This window comes from Peromyscus leucopus, chromosome 20 (genome assembly GCF_004664715.2).
Source record: "Peromyscus leucopus breed LL Stock chromosome 20, UCI_PerLeu_2.1, whole genome shotgun sequence".
In the NCBI taxonomy this organism is placed as follows: Eukaryota; Metazoa; Chordata; class Mammalia; order Rodentia; family Cricetidae; genus Peromyscus; species Peromyscus leucopus.
The window spans coordinates 10,598,904-10,618,827 of record NC_051080.1 but is presented as its reverse complement, the minus strand read 5'-3'; the positions used below and the strand labels follow the sequence as shown (position 1 = coordinate 10,618,827).

At 46.7% G+C, this 19,924-nt stretch overlaps 1 protein-coding gene across 1 annotated transcript in view; it reads right to left on the bottom strand.

Annotated features, from left to right (window-relative positions):
* Positions 1-11,846, bottom strand: part of Prickle1 (prickle planar cell polarity protein 1) — a 96,797-nt gene extending 84,951 nt beyond the window's left edge. The window contains exon 1 of the mRNA XM_028869285.2: positions 11,725-11,846. The gene's annotated coding sequence lies outside the window, so the exon portion shown is untranslated. The remainder of the gene's footprint in view (positions 1-11,724) is intronic.
* Positions 11,847-19,924: the final 8,078 nt, after the last annotated feature.

The window sequence follows — 19,924 nt, the reverse complement described above, 5'->3', positions numbered from 1 at the left end:
ACACTCATCCCTTCAGGTCGTGATGATGACTACTAAATACCACTTCAAATCTATCAGTTACCATCCAGCCCCTGAAGAGATAGCCTCTAACTCTGGTATTTTGGAATCAAAATATGAGCGAGAAATATTATCACCATGACCTTCGCATTCTAACGGAGGCCACATTCTCACCGAGGCAGAGTACAGTAGGAGTCTGGAGAACTAAGTGACATGTCCAACTCCCGCACGTTAGTGAGAGTCATCAGCTACTTAAAAGCATTTCCTACACAGGACACATATGTGTAAGGACAGCCGTGTGTAGGAGAGCACAGACATCAAGCGTGTTGGGTAAGCAACAGTGATGTTCATTCACCCTTCCGGCTCTTCTTTCTTTTGAAAACCTCAACTGCAGACATGCTTTACTTAGAGGCTGCCAAGCCACAGCTGCCTAGCAACCAGAGTCTTGAACCAAAGTGGATTCCTCACCAGTACACTGGATTAACCTTGGGGAGCCCTTCCACGAAGCCAGAGTAGAGATGCATGAGGAATATCTAAAAGCACTTTGCACTTGGGAGGCATCTGTCTTATTATGGTAAAAGAAAAAAAGTGTCAAATTAAAACATGATTATTTCTGGACAAATAAGTTGGCTAGGCTTCTTAAAAACTTGACCCACTGCCAATTAGTCCTTGGAACCCGAGACATTAAAATAATAACTCAAGCATCTAGGGTCCCTAGCAAGCTGGTTGAAATCACTTAGAGGATTACATTTCCAGCCCTGGCATTTAGATCAAGAGTAAATGACAGCCTGTCACCACGGGGCAGCCCCAAAGCCTGTCTGAAGGTGCTTCCTCCACCTCTCTTTAAAGTAGGGGGTGTGGCTCCTGATGAAGAGGAAGGCCACGGGGCTTCCTTCCTGCAGATGGTCACCTATTAGGCTCAAGTCTCCTCTGCTGTGTAGTTCATCAATCACTGTGGGGTGGAGGAACGGAAGGAGGGAGGGGCGACCAGCCCCTGTCCCCGACTCTTACCTTTCCTCTAGCTTTATCCAAATGAGAGGGAGTTTTCTCAGAAACGTCAGCTGTAAAATAAAACACCCTAGCCAGGTGTGGGAGCCCATGCCTTTAAGCACTGGGGAGACAGAGGCAGGCAGACCTCTGAGCTCTCCACCAGCCTGATCTACCAGTTCCAAGGCAGCAAGGTCTACATAGAGAAATCCTGTCTCGAAAAACTAAACTAAACCAAACCAAACAATAACGACAAAAACAACCTAAGCCCCAAACAAGAAGGAGTCAGGAAAAAAAAAAAAATCCTGGCTTCTCTTGTCTTTATGTTATCGATAAAAGGGTCCATAAGTACGAGCTTTGTAGAGCAAGGAAGTCATCTGCTAACTTTATGGCCTTCGTATCAGAATGAAACTATAGTAAACTTTTTTTTTTCCCCCTGAGCACGACACACCATTGTACTACAGCAAGGATTCACTCCATTCACAGCGATGGAACACCTACCACATTCCCCAAGGAGCTCTCGGAGCTGGGGACGAGGCTGCAGAAAGATGGGTCTATGACAATGGAGAAGGGTCACAGGTGGGGATAACGGGTGGCCCCAGGGAATGTCGGGATGCTGCTGCTGAGAGCCTCCCGAGCCAGAGCAGGGATCCCTTTCTGATCCCACCGAGGAGAAAGGTTATCTTCCTGTCTCTGTACCATGTCTCCGATCCCTTGGGTCATGACATGAATGATAGAGTGCGCCTCCGTCCCAGGTGCCCTTTTGCAGGAGTTTGGGAGCCAGCACAAACATGGGATTAGCTAGGAAACTTGAGAAGAGTAAAAACCTGCAAACGCAAAGGTCTGGGTCACACTGGGAGGCAGCCCTGGCTTGCTCTCCAATGATCCTTCAACTCTGTTAGCTATGGCTTGACTCTTCCTGCGAATAGTGCCTTGTGTCACTGATCGAAAGTGAGTTTTCAGTTACACCGTGTTAACAACCCAAGTGTAGAAATGTCCACTTTGAGGCCCCGGGATATTTGATTTAGCAGTGTGCGTTTGACAGGGAAGAGGTGCAGAAGCACTTGATTTTGTGACTGGTTGGTTACATCTACATGGTGAAAAGCCCAAGGGATGCTGGGAAGTGAGTCAATGTTTAGAACAGTGAACTTAAAAACCTTTTTAAAATTAAAAAAAAAAAAAGAATTAAAAACACAATAGCAAAGAAACAGGAATCTGGGGAACTGAAGAAGCATCCAGTGTCCTCTTTGATTTCTGCTATGACAATGCAGCCACTGGTGAGTGATGTTGACTACTGTCATTCATTCATTCATTCACTCATTCATTCATTCACTGTGTCAGGGAAGGGACCCAGGAACATATGCTTGCTAGTCACATGTACCAAAGTGGACTATATAAGTTCCATGCAGCCTGTGTATGCCTGAAAGGGTGGCCATACTGGGTAATGACAAGCAGCAAACCAAAAATGCATGGATACAGTTTTCAAGAACTTCACGTTATGGAAGATATGTGGAATTATGTCTGTGCAAGGTTGAAAATATTACTGGCTACAGAAATAACTATAATTAACTAGTTTAAAGAATGCTCCCACTAGTCCAAAGAGAGGAGAACTGGGTTAGAGGGATGGCCCAATGGTTAAGAGGGGTACTGTTCTCCCAGAGGACTTAGGTTCGGTTCCTAGCACCTATATAATGCGTATCACAACCACCTCAACAATAGCTCCAGCTCTAGGGGGATCTGATACCTTCTTCCTGCCTCTGTGGCTACTACTCAGGTGGGCACATGTCCCTGTTCCTCCTGCCCCTCACCCCCACAATTAAAAAAATAAGAGAAACTCTGTCTCGAAAAGACAAAAAAAAAAAAGAAAGAGAAAAAAAAGAAAGAAAAGAAATGGGAATCAGTATTCCCAATTATTGAAAGGACATACCTGTATCTATGTACACACAGACGCCTATCTAAAGACTCATATTAATAAAGTTTTATTCAAAAATGTCTGATCTTATGATTCAAAATACTTTAAAGTAGCATGTAAAATTGTAATAAACTCATAATTTGTCAGATAAATATTTAAATTTTATAGTGATACATTTGGGTAATAGTTCTTAGATTGACATATTTTTATGATCACGAAACCCTGAAACTTATTTGTTAAACAACTATAGGAACTCAAAATGTAAGAAGACATAGGATAGTTATTTTTTGAACAGTACGCAAATTGTACTTTCTGAAAAACTTGCACTTTGGAATAAGATGCAAATATCCCCCTGCCCAGTTTCCTGACACCTTTTCAGGTAGAATACTTCCAAATTTAAAACAATGAGCCAGTTACTAATTTGGAACAAGTTACAATAAAGATGCTTTGGAGCATGGAAAATGTACAGCAAAATAATATGCTTATTATGTCGTTTTTCAGATTAGTAAACGATTATGTTAACTGTTTTAAATTCGGAGATCGTTTACCTAAAAGGTGTCTCCAGGGTGACAAAAATATAGTGGATGTGTTGTTTGAAAACATAACTCACATTATATTTTCACAAAGCTCTTTGACTTCGGCATCTGTATCTGCTGGGGGCCAGTGAGGGTCAGGCAGGGGTAGACATCTGGGTCCCCCCTGACCTGAATCACCATGGACTATAAGCATAGCAGAGATCCTGGCGGAAGTAGGCTCAGCGACACTACAAGCGCGGATCAGCAGTAGAGTGAAAGTAGCCATTCACAAGGGATGACCAAAAGAGGAAGGATGGAGCCGGGCGGTGGTGAAGCACGCCTTTAATCCCAGCACTCAGGAGGCAGAGCCAGGCGGATCTCTGTGAGTTCCAGGCCAGCCTGGGCTACAATGCGAGATCCAGGAAAAGTGCAAAGCTACACAGAGAAACCCTGTCTCGAAAAACCAAAAAAAAAAAAAAAAAAAAAAGGAGGAAGGATGGAGGGAGGCAGAGCGGGACGGTCAAGTGAGTGGGGAAGGGAAGAAGAAAAGGTAGATAGCATCGAGTTCAGCCTCTGTGGGGGCAGAGACACAATTGTAGTCCTGGCTGGGAATCTCTGACACCATCTAATTCAGTGGCTCCGGCACAGCTGTGTACCGAAATGACCTGAATGGCTGATTCAGGCCATGTGTGCCAGAGTCCGCCCAAGGGCTGGGGGCGTGGCTTGCGGTGTGCCCGCCCACACAGGTCTTTCTTGGGTTCAATATCCAGTACTGAGAAATACATGCCCGCCCGCCCGCCCCCCCCGCCCCACCTTTAAAATCTCTGTGCATTATTTGTCTGTTGATAAAGTTGCACAGGTGTTTATGATTAAAATCTTTAATTGCATAGCGATCTAACCTAATTTTTTCATTGTATATATGAGGAAAATGAAGCCCAGAGATGGAGAGAAACTGACTGCAAAACCACACAACTATTGGCCTACAGTCCCACTTTTATGATTTTCCAGAAAGAAAAAAAAAATCTTCCTCTGCATGGCTAGTCCTTGTGAGATCACAGCTGTCGTTACCAGAATCCCTGCTCAAGAACGGGAGACATGGACAAAATATTCTCTCAAAAACTACTGAGACAATGTTTAAAAAGCCAGAGTCGCACCAAGTATTCCGATGACTCCGATGGCCCGGTCACCTCATGCTTACACAGGCAAGAGAGCTGTGCAAAAAGCCTGCATCCAACAGCAGTGCTGTTTGGTTTCCATGGGTCAGGAAGAGGAGGGGGAAAAATGATTTTCTTGGCTAACTCCTTAAAATTCAAAAGGAGGTTAAGAAAGTACATTTTCCAATCCTTCAAAAATGGAGAAAGCTGGCTTGCTTTTCTCACACTTGGCAGGGCTGAAGGACATGTTTTTGGCTATTAGCCTGCTTTGCTGGTCACGTTTCTAGACGGCCCACAACGGCAACATAGAGGGTGAAGTTAGTTAAACCTCTGTGCATATCCTCTTCCCTCCCTTCACAGTCACAAACACACAAAGGGCCAAGGCATTTCAGAACAATGAATGTGAGGGGGTCCAGCTATCACTTCAGTCCATTGCTCAAGACCTGTGTGCAAGCGGGAGCCGAGGCTGCTCAGTGGAATTACTCATCCGACCCTTGAAATGAACAAAGCTAAGCACAGAACGGGGTGCGGAATTCCCACCATGCATCTGCACTTTCTATAAGAAACATCTGTGGCTCCATGCACTTCAGACCTCACTTTATCTCTTTCAAAAAAAATTATGGAACATGCACAACACTCTGAGCACTGCCCACACGTGTTCATTACACAGACACAGAGGAACTGAAAATGTCATTTCTCTTGACAGAGGTTACACAAGTGTTCCAGCACGTGTGCTCTGGGCAGTCTTCTCATGTGGAGCCTCACACGGTCTGTCGTAGGTCTCGCCTCCTTTCAGCTCAGAAACAAGGATCTTAGCTTATTCAAGCACGTAAACAGCCTAATTGGAGATACGAAGCACGCCTACCAAGTTATGGATTTCTTCAGATTACCTTGATATTTGCTTGTCATAATTGAAATAATAATAAAGCACAAATGCCTCTGGTGAAGACATAACACAGTTCCAATCAGTTTTTGTTGTTGTTTTACTAAAGTGAAATAGTCCAGTATCACTACTATTAGGCTAGTGTGTATATATGTATGCTTGAGTCTGTGTGCCTGCGTGTGTGTGTGTGTGTGTGTGTGTGTGTGTGTGTGTGTGTGTGTGTATCCACGCATTCAGTATTTTAACAAGGACAGAGAACTAGCCAGTATAGAAAAAGATTCTACCAGATGTTCTAGTTCTGGTAGCTACTGAGGAACTGGTCCCTGTCGCAAAGGGCCCACATGCAGTGGGTGTCTTTCAGCCTGGGTGCTCAGCTGTGCAGTAACACAGTCCCTGTTTTACCTCTAGCTGAACCAATGTCCTCCCCCGAGGTTTGTTTAAGTGAAAGGCAGCACCCCAGGATGGAAGGAACGAAAGAAAAAGACCCCATGTAGGAGCCCCAGGACGCCTCTTCACTGTCTTGTTCCACCCGGTCTACCTAACCCCTTCTAATCTGATGAAAAGCCCCCAGTAGACTTAGTGACTGCTCACACTTGGGACTTGGGCAGTAACCTGACCTCCAGGAGTCAATGATCCCTAGTAGTAGCGTGGGTTCATTTCTGCTGTTCCCACAGGGGCTCCATGAAATATGGCATTTACAAATTTGGACTAAACAGCACTATTTATTGCATGGTGGAAATGGTCCAAAAGTGCTAGGAGAGATGCTGGCATTTATGCAAGTCAACTACCGTTGAACCCAAAGAAGTACTATTTTCTGCAGGATGCTCTCGAGCCACTGAAAGAGCCTGTGTGGAAATCCTTCCTGGGGACCATCTCAGCACCTCACTCACTGGATCCCCTCTGGCTGTGGGTGTTGTGTTTCAGGGGGAGGGCACAGAAAGCCTTTCTGGAAACAGAGTCCCCAGTCTGATCCCAGTCCACACAAGCCAAGTCCCAAGACTGTATATTTTCTTATTTTCAAGTTTAGTACAGCAAATATGTCTGCTGGTTCTTAGAGGACTGGAGCCACCACTGTGTTAAAAGAAAGTTGGCAGCCCCCAGAGGAGGTAGACTGGGAAACTCTGGTGGCTGCCCAATGAGTGAAATTATTTGCTTAAGTATGTTTTTAACGTCTCCATTTTAGTATTTTTCTTTTAAACAGCTCTTCATGGTCCTTCAAAAAGCAAAATGAAGTAATTTGAAGAAAAGGCAATGTATCAGATACCCAATGGCCTAAAAGAATAATTCTGATAGGTCTCTAAAGAAAAAAAAAAAAAGAAAGAAAACCCGAAAACATTGCTGCTTACAAGGTGTTACCAGATAACCATTTCCCTTCCTTGAGGAAACTCAATGTCACCCAACATTTCTTTCCGTTATTAAGTCCATGGTGTTTGCTCAGAACAAATGGTATCCTAGAAAACTAGGGGCACATCACATGAAGTGGTGGCTACTCTTTACTGGCCTTTTTTAATTTATTTTTTTTAAAGGCAACGCAAATGGAGGAAAAGGTGGTTATAAAAAAACATCATAGGAAACCAAATAGCCTTTATTTAAATTAAAAGCAATCACAGCCTGATTCTTGGAGCACACTAGGAAATGCTTTTGGCATGCAGCTGCTGCGTGGGGCCAATCTTATGTGTAATTGGAAACATTTCAAACAGAATTGTTACTAAAGTCACAGGCCATAATTGTGAGCTGTGGGCTCAGTACCTCCATAAAAGAAGGGTAGTGGAACTATGTTGGGGGGGGGACGACTCAGGGGCACTGGGGGCATCTTAATGCAGAATGTCACCCATCGCCAACACATCTTTCTTTCCAAAGGCCCGGTGAGAAGAGAAGAGCACAGCAAAGCTGGGGGGGAGCTGTACATCCACCAGCAGGCCCGAGTGCCAGGACAACCGAAATAACACAGCCCCGACTCGCTTTCTGACCAGTGCCTAGCGAGCTGGAAACGCAGGGGATCACTCCAATCTCCCAGGGAGAAAAATGCAACCCCAGCTTAACTTGGCCAGGTGATTTTTAGGATTACCTAGGAAAGACTTGGGGAGAAGCCTTCAGTAAAAGTGAGTGACAGCTCTTGGTCCATTTGCAGTTCTATAGTTTCAAATAGGTTCTGCCTATCTGACATTTTTACTCATGGGAACATGACCATGGAAGGTGGTGCCATCTCTGTGTTCTCTGAGAAGTCCCTTCAGATGCGACCACGGACATTTCGTTTAAACAGACAGACACAGGAAGAATTATGGAACTGTCTGAGAGGCCTGATCCCTGATATCCCCCCCCCTCCCCCAGTAACTGGAAACAGCCCATGCCCGTGGACCAGCGGCTCAGGAACAGCTCGTGGAAAAATCATGTCATTCTGGCACATAGAGAGGGATCTGATTATTCTGTCGTATCTCTGTGCCAGAAGTGTCATGACATCAGCATGCTCGGAGCTGTAAAGCCAACCTCTTTCCACTGCCTTCTTCAGGAGAGGGTCAGGGGGAACCGGCTTGCAAGGGTTCCTGGCTGCTCCTGGCCAGCCTTTTCCGCGGCTCCTGGATACTCACTCACGAGCCCACAGCAGGGGCCCACTCCACTTCTGCTCAGCACCGCTGTAAACAAGCGGTGCATTTGCTGGTTGCCAAGGTGCTGAGGGAGGACTTCTGCATATGTCCAAAGGGAGGAGTCCAGAAGGACAGGGCTCTATGCTGCCGTCAGGCCATCCTGGTCCCTGACATTGTTGGGAGCACCCGTCCCACTGGCTACTAAGGTTTTGAGACATTGTAGCAGTACACGGGCTTGGCTTGAACTCCGCGCCCCCCCCCCATCATTTGTTCACACTCACTTTCTAGAAGCATCATCTTGCAACACCACAGTTCCTTATCCAATGACCAGGAGAAAAATAAATAATGGTCCCTTAGCATACCAGCATACCAACCCACCTACCCACCTACCAAGAAACACCCCATTCATTTTCCTTAATCCTCTTCACTGTAGCATATTACACCTGAATTTATACAACTTCAATATTTTCACAATAGAGTTGAACAATAAACCCTGGTTTGTATAACATGGGAGAAAAAGGCAGAACTGTTTTTTCTGAGGGGAGGAGTCTATCTTGGTCAGATGACCTAATAAACAGTCCTACATACACATGAGAATCACATACGTGTGCGTGCGTGCGTGTGTGTGTGATGTCTGCACGGAGGTCAGAGGTTGATGCCAGCCATCCTCCTCTATGTCTCTCCACCTTTTTCCACCTTTTTTTTTTTTTTTTTTGACACACAGTCTCTCTCTGAACTAGAACTCACTCATGGTCCAGGTTGGCTAGCCTGAGCACTCTGGGATCAGCGTACCCTGCTCTAACCATGCTCAGCTTTTTACACGGGCCCTCGGGATCTGAACCGAGGCCCTCAGACTTGCATAATGAGCACATTACCAACTGAGCCATCTCTCCAGAACCCAGCTTTTGACTTTGGAAATTCTACTTCTTTAAAATGGAAAACTTATCCATTACTAGCGACTTTGTTCGGGGGAACTAACCGCTGTAATGAAAATACCGGTAAAGGATCATCTTGACCGAAAACCCGTTTCCCTTAATATCAGACAGTTCAAATATAAATGGGTCGTTTAAGAGTCTCTTGCTGGCAAACAATTTTTCAAGAGTCTCATTCTATTTCTCCAGGGTTAGGAATGTCACTCACTGGGGCGTGGCTCATCTGTGGAGCCTAGCTCGTTTCCTCCCAGGAACTGCAAAGCCATCCCTGACAGAACTTAACCTTTTGTGCACCACCGACAAGTCACTGTAGACTTGAAAGAGGTGATCTATTCATGAGATTTTAAAAACTTATGTCCCAGCTTCCTTTGGGAAATCCTCAAGGAAACTGTAAAAACTTGACTTTGGTGTGGTCTTTTCAGAGTTATACTGAGAGGCCATCGGGGCCAATTCTATCACAGTCTAGCTATGAACCACAAAGTTCCTTTTTCTTTCTGGCTTGTATTGGGGTTTCCTTTCATCACCCAAGCTGACTCATTACAACAAAAAGTAGACCCATGGTCCTTGGCTATAAATAAAAAAAATAAATAAATAACATAGTCAACCTTTTAAGCTTCATTGGTATTACCAGCAGAACTGATTGAATCTGTCACGTTAGTGAAATATAGCAGTTTTCTCTTTAAAAAAAAAAACAGCCCATGAATCAACAGGCTCACTCGGTGGTAACTCCTCAATTAGTACCAAATTAAGGATGGAAAAATTAAAGTACTAAACCCATGCACTCATACCAACCTGTCCATCTTTAGACATCGTTCTGTCCACCTTCCCTCCCTTCCTTTTGAAGGCTTATTTAGAAGCACGAGTAATTCATTCGCGCTAGCCAGGACTTATTTTGAGTTATTTGTATGTGTGCTTGCTAACTCTTCACCGAGGGTAACATCCATTTATTTCTAGTGCTTTTCTGTATAGCCCTTGCATCGCTAGCTAGCCTTGAAATCCTCTGTATAAACATTTCTGGAAGCGTTTATTAAATCTACCCTTCTGTGTTTTCCGACTCGCCAGTGGATGGCATTGAGAACTCGCTGGTACCAGCAGGTGCTGCATTTGGCTTTCTTTAGGTTCCAGCTGCTTACAATGATAGATTCTTGTCCCAGCCACCTAGGCTAGGACCACATTGGAAGGCGACATGAAGCCAGCTCCACCAGACAGCAAGATAAATGGCCGCTGTTTAAGTTTTAAATCCCCCCGGTGGGAGTAAATATTGTTCTAGGCAAAAGGGCCCGGCAAACATTGCGTCATCCTTATGGGGCTGTCTTGATTAAAACGGAATTTTTAGATTAGGTTGGTCCTAATCTAAAAGTATCTATCTTGCTGTCAAGGTTTTTGATTCCCCCCCCCCCCTTTTGTACTCTAAAAACAGACATATTGTTGGGGATGGTCAAAGTCGGCTGACACCTCCCTAGGGGCAAGGTCCCACTCCTGGTAATAGAAGGCCGCTGAACACCGACACTTCACTGAGGATAATGGCGACAGCAAAGGCTTAGTCGGAAAAAGGCCAGTTGTCACCTAAGTGACAGGCAACAGCTGAGCTCACACATCTGGAGCTAGAGGATGGCAAACCTTAACAGCCCCCCACTCTGTCTACACCTTGGGCCTGTCTGAAGATGGAAGTCTCCTTTACTCCAAAAGTACATTAAAAAATATCTGATGGTGAACCACGTCAATTATATAACATCAGCGCAGATACTGCCTTCCCAAAGCGCTGATTAAAACCAGGCGGCAGACAGAACTGTTCAGGGACAGATAGGAGATACAATTTCATCAAGTATAATTTGTCATTCATAAAACCTACCCTAGAAGCCACAAATGCAGCATTATTATTATTATTATTATAATTTTAAACAGCACAAGTGCACTTGGGCTCCCACCAGAGATTTTTACATAGGCTCCTTTAGGCCGGTTCGCGGTGCATTCTTCTCCTGGATCGTGGCTGCAGCTCTGGCTGACACGTTTTAAAACCAGGAACCAAGTGCGTCAGGTTTAAGAATCTGAGTCCTCCCGGGGCGGGCTGGAACTCAAAGCGGTGCCAGCCGTCCCCGCGACCTCCCGGGTACACCCCCCGTCTTCAGTCTCCCGAACGCAATCTGTGGACAATTTTCCCAAAGTCCCAAAAATAACACGGCCCTGCCAATAGTCGTTGGCGATGCCGTTTGTTTTTCTTAGCGGGCAATGAAAACTCAACAGCTCTCCGCTGCATCCCGAGTCCCGCTCCTGCTAATTATTAACAGACCTAGTTTCTTCCAACTTTTTCTGCCAGAAGGGAGGATGCCGCGGCTCCCCTTCTCTCCCACTGGCGAGCTGCGTGCAGAGTGGGGGTCTCCACGGAGGGCAGGCTGCGGCTGCCTCGCCAGGGCAGGCGGCCCTTCCCGGGAGCGCTAGGGGCCGAGCCTCCCCGCAGACGCCAGTAGGTGACAGGCGATCCTCAGCCACTCACCCTCGCCTCCCCGCTCTCGCGTGGCCCGATTCCGGGCCGTGCAGCTGGCCTCGGCGCCGAGGAGGGGTGTGGGGGAAGAGCGGGTACGACCTGGCTGCCACGCAGCACCAGGGGGGCCGTGCGCCCAGCCTCTGCGCAGCCCCAGCCTAGCAGCCCTCCCGGCGCCTTCCCCGCGCTCCCAAACCCGCAGGACGTCCCACCCCGCGCCGTGACAACGCGGCCGGAGCCCGGCAGCCCCCTCCCCCTGCCGCCCCGAGCCACTCACCCCACGCGCGAACGGCGGCCGCGCGGTCTTCCTCGGCGGCGCCGGGAGCTGCGGTCCTCCGCGTCGTCAGGCGCGCGCCCGCGTGCGCAGCCCCGGGAGCATCCGCAGCCCGGGCCCGTGAGCGCTGCGGCCGCGCGGTTCCAGGTCAGCGCAGGCGGCGCGGGGCTGGCATGGTGGCGGCTCCCCGGCCGCTGCTCGGCTGCAGCGGAGTGCGCGCTCCAGCCCGGGCCGCTGCAGAGCACCCGCCCCCGGCCGCCGCGCGGGCGCCAGCGAAATCCCGGAGCGCGGACGCCCGGGATGCAGGAGGCTCTGCGCGCCCACGCGCACAGTGCGGGGCCGCGATCCCTCCCGCCAGGCAGCACCCGCCGGGTTGCGGTCGGCAGGCCCGCGAGTCTCCGCCCCGGTCCGCCCCGGCCCGCCCCCCGATGCGAAGCCCTTTTTAATGCTGTGGCCCAGGTTCAGCCAATAATCCAGATGGATTGATTGCGAGATAGGAAGGGTGAAGGGGAGGAAAAGGCAAACCCAATTTCCTCTGATCAAACAGTTTGACGGGGTCCCTATTAGGGTCCCTTTCCTTTGGGGCGTGTATAGTGGGCACTAGTTAATTAAACTCTTGATTCCTTCCGGCGCTCTCGCCCCTGGCAAACCCACCTGGACTCGATCCTATCTCGTGTAATCCCCCAGGCTGGCCTTAGTCTGCTCCGCAGCCAAGGAGGTGAGAGATTTCAGAGCATGAAGCCCAAACTGAGGGTCTCAAGGGAAAAAAAAAAAACAAAAAAACAAAAAACCCGAGGGCTGCAGCCGAGGACCCTCGGGGAACCGCGGTTTCTGGGGCCAGGTCCGAGTTAGCCCGGCGCACTAGACGCGAGCTCCAACGCCTTCATTCCATCATAAAGATAATTTTTCATTGACCAAGCCATTCTCCGTGTTTTCACTCTGCCCGGTTCCCAGGGCTGGGCTGTCAGGCTCAGTCGCCCACGTTCAACAGGGACTCAGCCTGTTTGAAAGTTCTACCCTGACATTCGCGTCCCCTTAAACCTCAGCGCCCCTTACCTTCTCTACTTCCGGATCTGTGGAGTCACATGGTGGGCACTATGACCTCAGGCCTCAGAGGGCAGACCCCACAGCAGCTGGTAATGCCAACCTGACAGATGTCCCTGCAAAGCAGGACCTTTGTGGACCTCTCCGTGGCTTCTAAACCTTCCAAGATGCTGTAAGGAGCATCTTGCAGGAAGAGAAGGTTTTGTGGGTTAGGAGTAGGGAGGTGATGTTGATGAATTTGTATCCCTTTTGAGAAAACCCAAAGCTGCCCATTTTAGGACTTTCTTCGGTAGTAAGTATGTTCCATTTCTTTGGTGGTAAAGCAAAGGGGAGCCTCGGTAAAAATGGAACCAATCAATGACTAGGAAGATGGGGAGAACTGATAGCTAACGGCAAAGGAAGGAGAGAAAGCTCCAGAGCTAGGGACTGTTTGCCTCGGCTATTCCTGGAGTTCGGAACTTCTCACTCTGTTGACACCCTGGATGCCCCTGACGGCAGGGGAGGCAAGGCTGTTGCCATTGAAATCCTCCCATTTGTTAGGGAGGTGTGCAAGGAGGAGGCTCTGAGCAAGAATGACCTAAGCCTTCTTGCTCCTCAGCCTTTCATTGGCCACGGCCTTTTAAGTTGTGTCTTGTCAGGTACACCAACACTTCTACTAAGCTGTGAACATGGAGCTGTTAACTAACCTTCCTGCCCAAGAAAACTGGCAAAAATGACTCATTCCGTTTCCAGACAGAGTGAAAATTAGTCCTTTAAAGGGCGAGTCTACTGTCTTTATTAACGTCTTCGACGCCTGTCTGTTTTCTCTCCGTAAAGCTTCAGAAGTAAAGTGGGTTTTCAAAAATTAAAAATTAAGTGATGTAGGGAAGGAGGGCTTGGAGGACAGTGATTGTTATTCCCCACAGTGTTGTCTCATGAGAGGGTCCTCTTCTGCGGCAGAGCTGGGTGGGAGGGACTTGTGAAAGAATATTTGTGCCGCCTGCACTTGGACCTACCAAATGGACAAAGTGTAGGTATAGTATGTTATAGTGTGATGTGGGTATCATAGCCAAGGACCTACAGTTGTGACGTCACAGGAGCTTTTGTTAAAACTGAGCGCCTATTATTTGTGGTGCAAACAGATTATCCACTATTCTCTCAAGAGGCTACCTCTTTGGGCAATGTACTAGAAACATCTTTGTAGCAATTTGCTTGGTTTTCAACCATGATCAGGCAGTTCAAGTGATGGTCTGAGATTGAGAATAGACTGGTTTCACATCTCCAGCCCCATCATCTGCCAAATGGACCCTAAAGGGATGTCATGAGCAAGGCTGGTCCTCAATTCCTCCTCCGTAAAGAGGATGATATCCCAATCAGAGAACTATTGGGTTCCTAGGCTGAAGAAAACTTTCAATTAGTCAAAAGTGGATGACATTTCTATGTCACTTTTTTTTTCCTCAGCACCTTCCCTTACTCCTGCCTCAGTCCTGACGTCTGCCGTCTTCTGGCCTCCAAGGACACCCATGCACACAAAGTATTCACTCACGGAGACATAGACATACACATAAGGAAATAATAAAATGTATCTTAAAATATAGTTTGATGGGTCAAAAGTAGCCTCCATTGTGAACTCCTGGGTTATTCCGGGTCTCTTACTAATGGGGCTCTTGCTTCTTTGTCTTGTCACATAAACAGGACATCACACCTTTTATATGTAAATCAATCCAGAATCATTTAAAGGCAATGATACCATTTTTTATAAAAGCTATAACCCTCGTATATTGAGCTGTAGGTACAAATTTCATAGCTTGAACTCATTATCTCTGTTGCTTCAGAGTGCACCCTTGTTTGGAGACAGGCTTTTTGCAGTTATAATCAAGGGAAACTAAAATCAAGGCTACTAGATTGAGTCCTAAACCTATACAGTTGAGATTTTCTTGTGTTCATTTGTTTTTCTGAGACTAGAGTCTTATGTAGCCCAAGCTTTCCTTGAACTTGCTCTGTATCTCAGGAAGACCTTGAACTCCTAATTCTCTTGCCTTCATCCCCTTTACCACGTCTGATATGGCTGATCACAGGAAAAGGAAATTTGGAGTCAGACGTGTATCCAGGAGGGAGGCCACAAACGTAAGGCTGGAGACTGGCAACATTTTTCAAGGCAAGGGACATAACGGATTGCAGGGAATTATCAGAAGCCAGTGGAGCGAGGGACAGCTCTTAGGAGGAACCAACTGTACCTCTAACTTGATCTCGCACTTTATTCTTCAACTGTGAGGCAATGCATTTCGGTTGTTTAGGCTAGCCCACCTGGGAGGTTTCATTGGGGCAGCACCAGTCACCAAATGTGGTACCCAAGGACTCATGTTGTGAATGCTCTTGGTTTACTCAAGGTGAAGAGTTCACAGTTCAGACAAAAGAACCAAGGAGTTAAGCAAGAATCCAGGAGTGTTGACAATCCTGACTTCACATCCAGGTTGGATTGGTTCTCACCTTTTATTTGGTTTTTGTTCCCTGTGCCTCCTGACCCCAAATCTCCAACATTCCATGACCTGCAGACTCAGCCTGACACATGATCTTGAGCTGGTAGGGAAGAGCTAGCTTGGAAGGCATGATCCGGTGTTAACAGTCCAAGGTGGATGTCCTATGCCTTTTGGGACAAAGTATACTGTTAGAATTCCTAGCCACCCTGCGCCCCCCCCCCCCCAGCTACATGACCGCACATGTGCTGGCAAGATGCTTAGTCATCCCAGGGCCTTCTTACGTCCTAGTAATCTATGTGCTGTGTGATCACGTAGTTTGCACGCAGTGTGATCACATAATCTATGCATATGTGTGACATAAGCCACATAAGTCCATATGCGCATGTGGGAGGGAAACCTATGGAAGCGGGTTCCATGTATTCCTCCTCCATCTTCTCGCATGGTCATTCACCGGAGGCCTAGGCACACCCCTTCTGTTCCTTTCCCTAAATAAACTCTTACAGTGGGTTTTGCTGTACCTTGTAGCTTTTCTTGCATGGTAAACAGCACCGCTTAATGAATAACATTGTGCCGCTTAATAAATAACACACACTATCCTCGGAGCAGAGAGAAGGCACTCGTGTTTGCATGCGGTGGATTTCCTATCTGTCCTCACCTGTGTTTGCACTAATTGTACCAAACTATTTACAGTTCTTCAAAAGCATCAAGCTATTTGAGACCTCTGTGCTTTGACGGTACCTAGAAAGTTATCCATTCATCACAACCTTCTTTATGGTCAAGTTCTTTTTTGTCTTTAAAACCTTTGCTTAAACACCCACCTCTTGGTGGCCTATAATGTGCATGCTTGTACGGCAAGCGCTTGACCGACCACTTCCCTAAGGCCCAAATTCTAGCTTTTTACCACCCAAATGGAGACGCTGAGACTGGAGAAATGATGAGTGTTCTGTTCATTATTATTTTTGGTTGTTGTTTTGAGACAAGCCCGGGCTGTCCTGGAATTCAGAATGTAGATCAGGCTAGCCTGATCCACCTGCTTCAACGTCTGAGGGTTGGGATTAAAGGCATGCGCCACTACACCCGGTTTGTTTATTTTTGTTTCCTGATTCTGGTTTCCTTATTTACACCCCAGACTCGACACTATCAGTTTCACGTGTCTGTGAATCTGCGAAAGTAAGAGAGGGGAAAATGAATGTCCCCTTATGTGCACAGCTACTACAATCCTCTCTGTTGTACTTGGTATCTTCTTCGTCCAATGTGGACACCCACGACATACTAGCTTGCTTTGGCACACGCTAAAAGCTTAAGAGGGTGACGTGATGGCTTCAATTGCCCTTTCTGGAAACAACCCTGGTCTAAAGGTGTCTTGTCTTTCTCTCTCTCTCTCTCTCTCTCTCTCTCTCTCTCTCTCTCTCTCTCTCTCTCTCTCTCTCACCTAAGAGGAACTCTGGAATGTGGAGTGAACTCACTGAAGGAAGGAAGGGAGATAAGAATCTCTTCCCCACCCCAGAAAAAGGCTAGATCTTAGGTGCTGTGTGTGTATTTGCCCTTCTAGAGAAAAAAAAGAAAAAAGAAAACAAAACAACAAAAACAAACCGCACCAACTCCTGCTTCTGCTCCCTTTGGCCTCAGGCTTGTAGATTGTCTAGAGATAGCACATGGCATTCCACAAATATCTTCCAGTGAAACTTGTGGTGTCTGCCACAGCTTTCCCTTCTAGAGTGCTGTTGTGTAATGCAAGTCGGAGGCCCCTGGACTTCTGGGTCTGATAGACCTACTTCCACCCCCAGCTTCCACCTGAGCCCAGGACTTGTGGGGCCCTAAATCTCAAAGTGTAAGAAAAAAAATTATTACAATGCTCCATAGTGTGGTTATGGGCTATGAGTAGAAAAAAAGGTCCAACTGCTAGCTTTTTGCTGCCTTTTTCCTGAGCTTTAACTAGAGGGATGATTGGCTGCGGCTCCCGTTCTGGGTTTCACAAACCAACTTCAGACAAGGCTGTGAAATGGTAGCAAGGGGTTGGGAGATGCCCGCGACCATGCTTTCTCCCCAACTCCTGGGAACCGGCTCCCACACCAGCCCCATCCAGGCAGGATGTGGTTTCCTCATAGGTGAGAGGCCTTGATGGCCTGGAAATTACCCTTTTTATGTTAGGTTGCTAGACATGTGACCCTGTGTGACTGTCCTGAAGCATTAGCAAAGTGATGTGTCACTCACGATGTGATTGAACAGAGTGCCCAGAGGAAATTAGTTTACTACCTCTATTAGGTTAAAAGGCGAATGGAGATTGAAACAATAACCAAAGAGTAATATTTAATTTTTAGAATTAGTTCTCTGACAGCGAATTTCTCTTTTAATTTAACTTTTTATGTGGCAGAATAATGAAGTTTGAGGAACCTTACAGAAAAATGGAGGAAATCAGTGTGCCACACAGCTCACACAGTACTTGAACTTTTGAGTTCAAACTCACTCTTTTCTTGCTAAAAAGTCCTATTTGGGCTAAAAGCAAAATAACTCAGTATGAGGAAGTAAAAGAAAGTCCACAAAGATGTTAAAAGTGACTCAGAGGAACACACCCTCCTTAAGTGAATGTCCTGGGCCGGTGAAATGGCAGACCAGACTTGTGCCTGCCACTGCGTCTTCTGCCTTTGCAGGTTGCATGAAATCGTGTTTCATCAGAAAGTGGAATCTGTCCGTTATCACTTACAGCTCTGGGCTCCTTCCTATCTGGTCCAATGGGAGAAAATCGGTGGGCAAACCTGAGGTGGGGATAGAGTAGTATGCCTATACCTTTGATCATGAATTCACTCTGCAAGGTCCAGGAGAGGTGTGGGCGTGACAAGTGTGGGGAGGAAAAGGAAAAGGGGTGCTTTTCAAAATAGAGCCAGAGAAAATTGAAGTTCTTGTCGCAACCAGGACGGGAAGCCACTGATGCTATTTTAGCCTGACCATGGAGGAGGTGTGGTTGGTTGTCAGGGGGTGTTTTCTAGTGCAGCAAAGTTGTTGAAGCAGTTATAAGTGATTGAGTTTCTCACAGGGCAACTGCCCATCAACTAAGTGACTGGCACTTGGCAAAGTGATCTTATTTTATTTTATTTTATTTTTTCTGGAGCTGAGGACCGAACCCAGGGCAAGCGCTCTACCACTGAGCTAAATCCCCAACCCCGGCAAAGTGATCTTATTATCATTATTTTTTTAGAGTCTTCGGGGTTAATAGCTGTATTTTCTTCTCACGTTTTTAAACTAAAGGCAGGATTAATTTAACTAAACACATTTAATTAAATTAGAACATCTAGCAGAAAACCACAGGTTGTTTTTTTTTTTTCCTTCACTGATTTATGAGCATGCTATGGATGGGAAGCAGGTGGTGTTACAGTCAGTGGTCTGTTCTCTTCTTATTCAGAGCGAGTTTGTTTGCATTCCTCTCTGTGGTGTCTACGTTTGTTATCATCTTGACCCCTCCCCTGCACTATGCACATATGTCCATACTGTTCAATGTGTCTTCCATGGTGCTTTAGCGGTCTCATGATCCTCTTGGCTCTTGAAGGAGCGGGTCCTTTCTTAGACTTTGTAGAGCTCTCACAGCTCTGTCTTACACCTGCAGATAACCTGATTCCAATAAACACCGAATTGTTGGTGCTGTTTTTATTCAGTGTATAATCTCACCTGCTAAATTATGTTCTTATACAGTTTGTGTGTGTGTGTGTGTGTGTGTGTGTGTGTGTGTGTGTGTGTGTGTGTGTCTGTGTGTGTATTTCATTTTGAGACCGAATCCTATGAATCCTGGGTTAGTCTTGAACTCTCCGTGTGATCTTGAAGCCCTGAATCTCTTCCTCCACTTCTGAAATGCTAGGATTTTCCTGTCATCTCCTTCTAACTAATGGGTGAGCTCATAGTTTTACTAGAGAGATAAATATAAACTTTCTCCTTGAAATGAGATACATCTCCGCATTATTAATGGGACAGCAAAGAAAGGGTGGACTAAGGGTTTTGGGGAGGTATATAGTCTGTTTGGAGGAGGGGGTTCAGTGGGAGAGAGCTGAGATGGAGAAGACAGTATGAGGCATGTCTAGGAACCCAGAAGTAGTTTAGTGTGGGAGAGAAGAAGGAAGGTGGAAATCTCAAGATGCTGGGCCCACGGGCTCATGTCTTCTTACCTTCCATTATGGTGATGAGGAAGGCCCTGGCAGAGCCTTAACAAACTACACAAATGAGTATTTCCTCAGGGTAATCCGGTTCTGACCGGAAACAGTTACCACTCATCTCATTTGCCTATAAAGATGAAAATTAGCTCTTGACAATGCTTTTTTGGTTTACGGTTTTTAGGGTTGTACAAACAGTACGTGATTGTGCTTTTAGAGTCTAAACACACCGCTGGCTGACTTTCAAGCCTCTTCAGAGTCAACAAAAAGGGCAAAAGGCTGAAAATGACGGAGACTTGGGGTCTGGGCCCAGGCGCCCTATGAACAGATCATGTGAGGTGAGGACAATGGGAATTTCCCAAGGATTTTTCAGCACAATTGGATATTCTCTCTCTCTCTCTCTCTCTCTCTCTCTCTCTCTCTCTCTCTCTCTCTCTCTCTCTCTCTCTGTATGTTGGTGGAGGGTAGTGTGTTATAGCAAACTTTCTTGTCAGACTATCTTTTGTGGGACCACCAGTTCCCCAGTGACGACATGGAGACTTAATATTAATTATGAAAGCT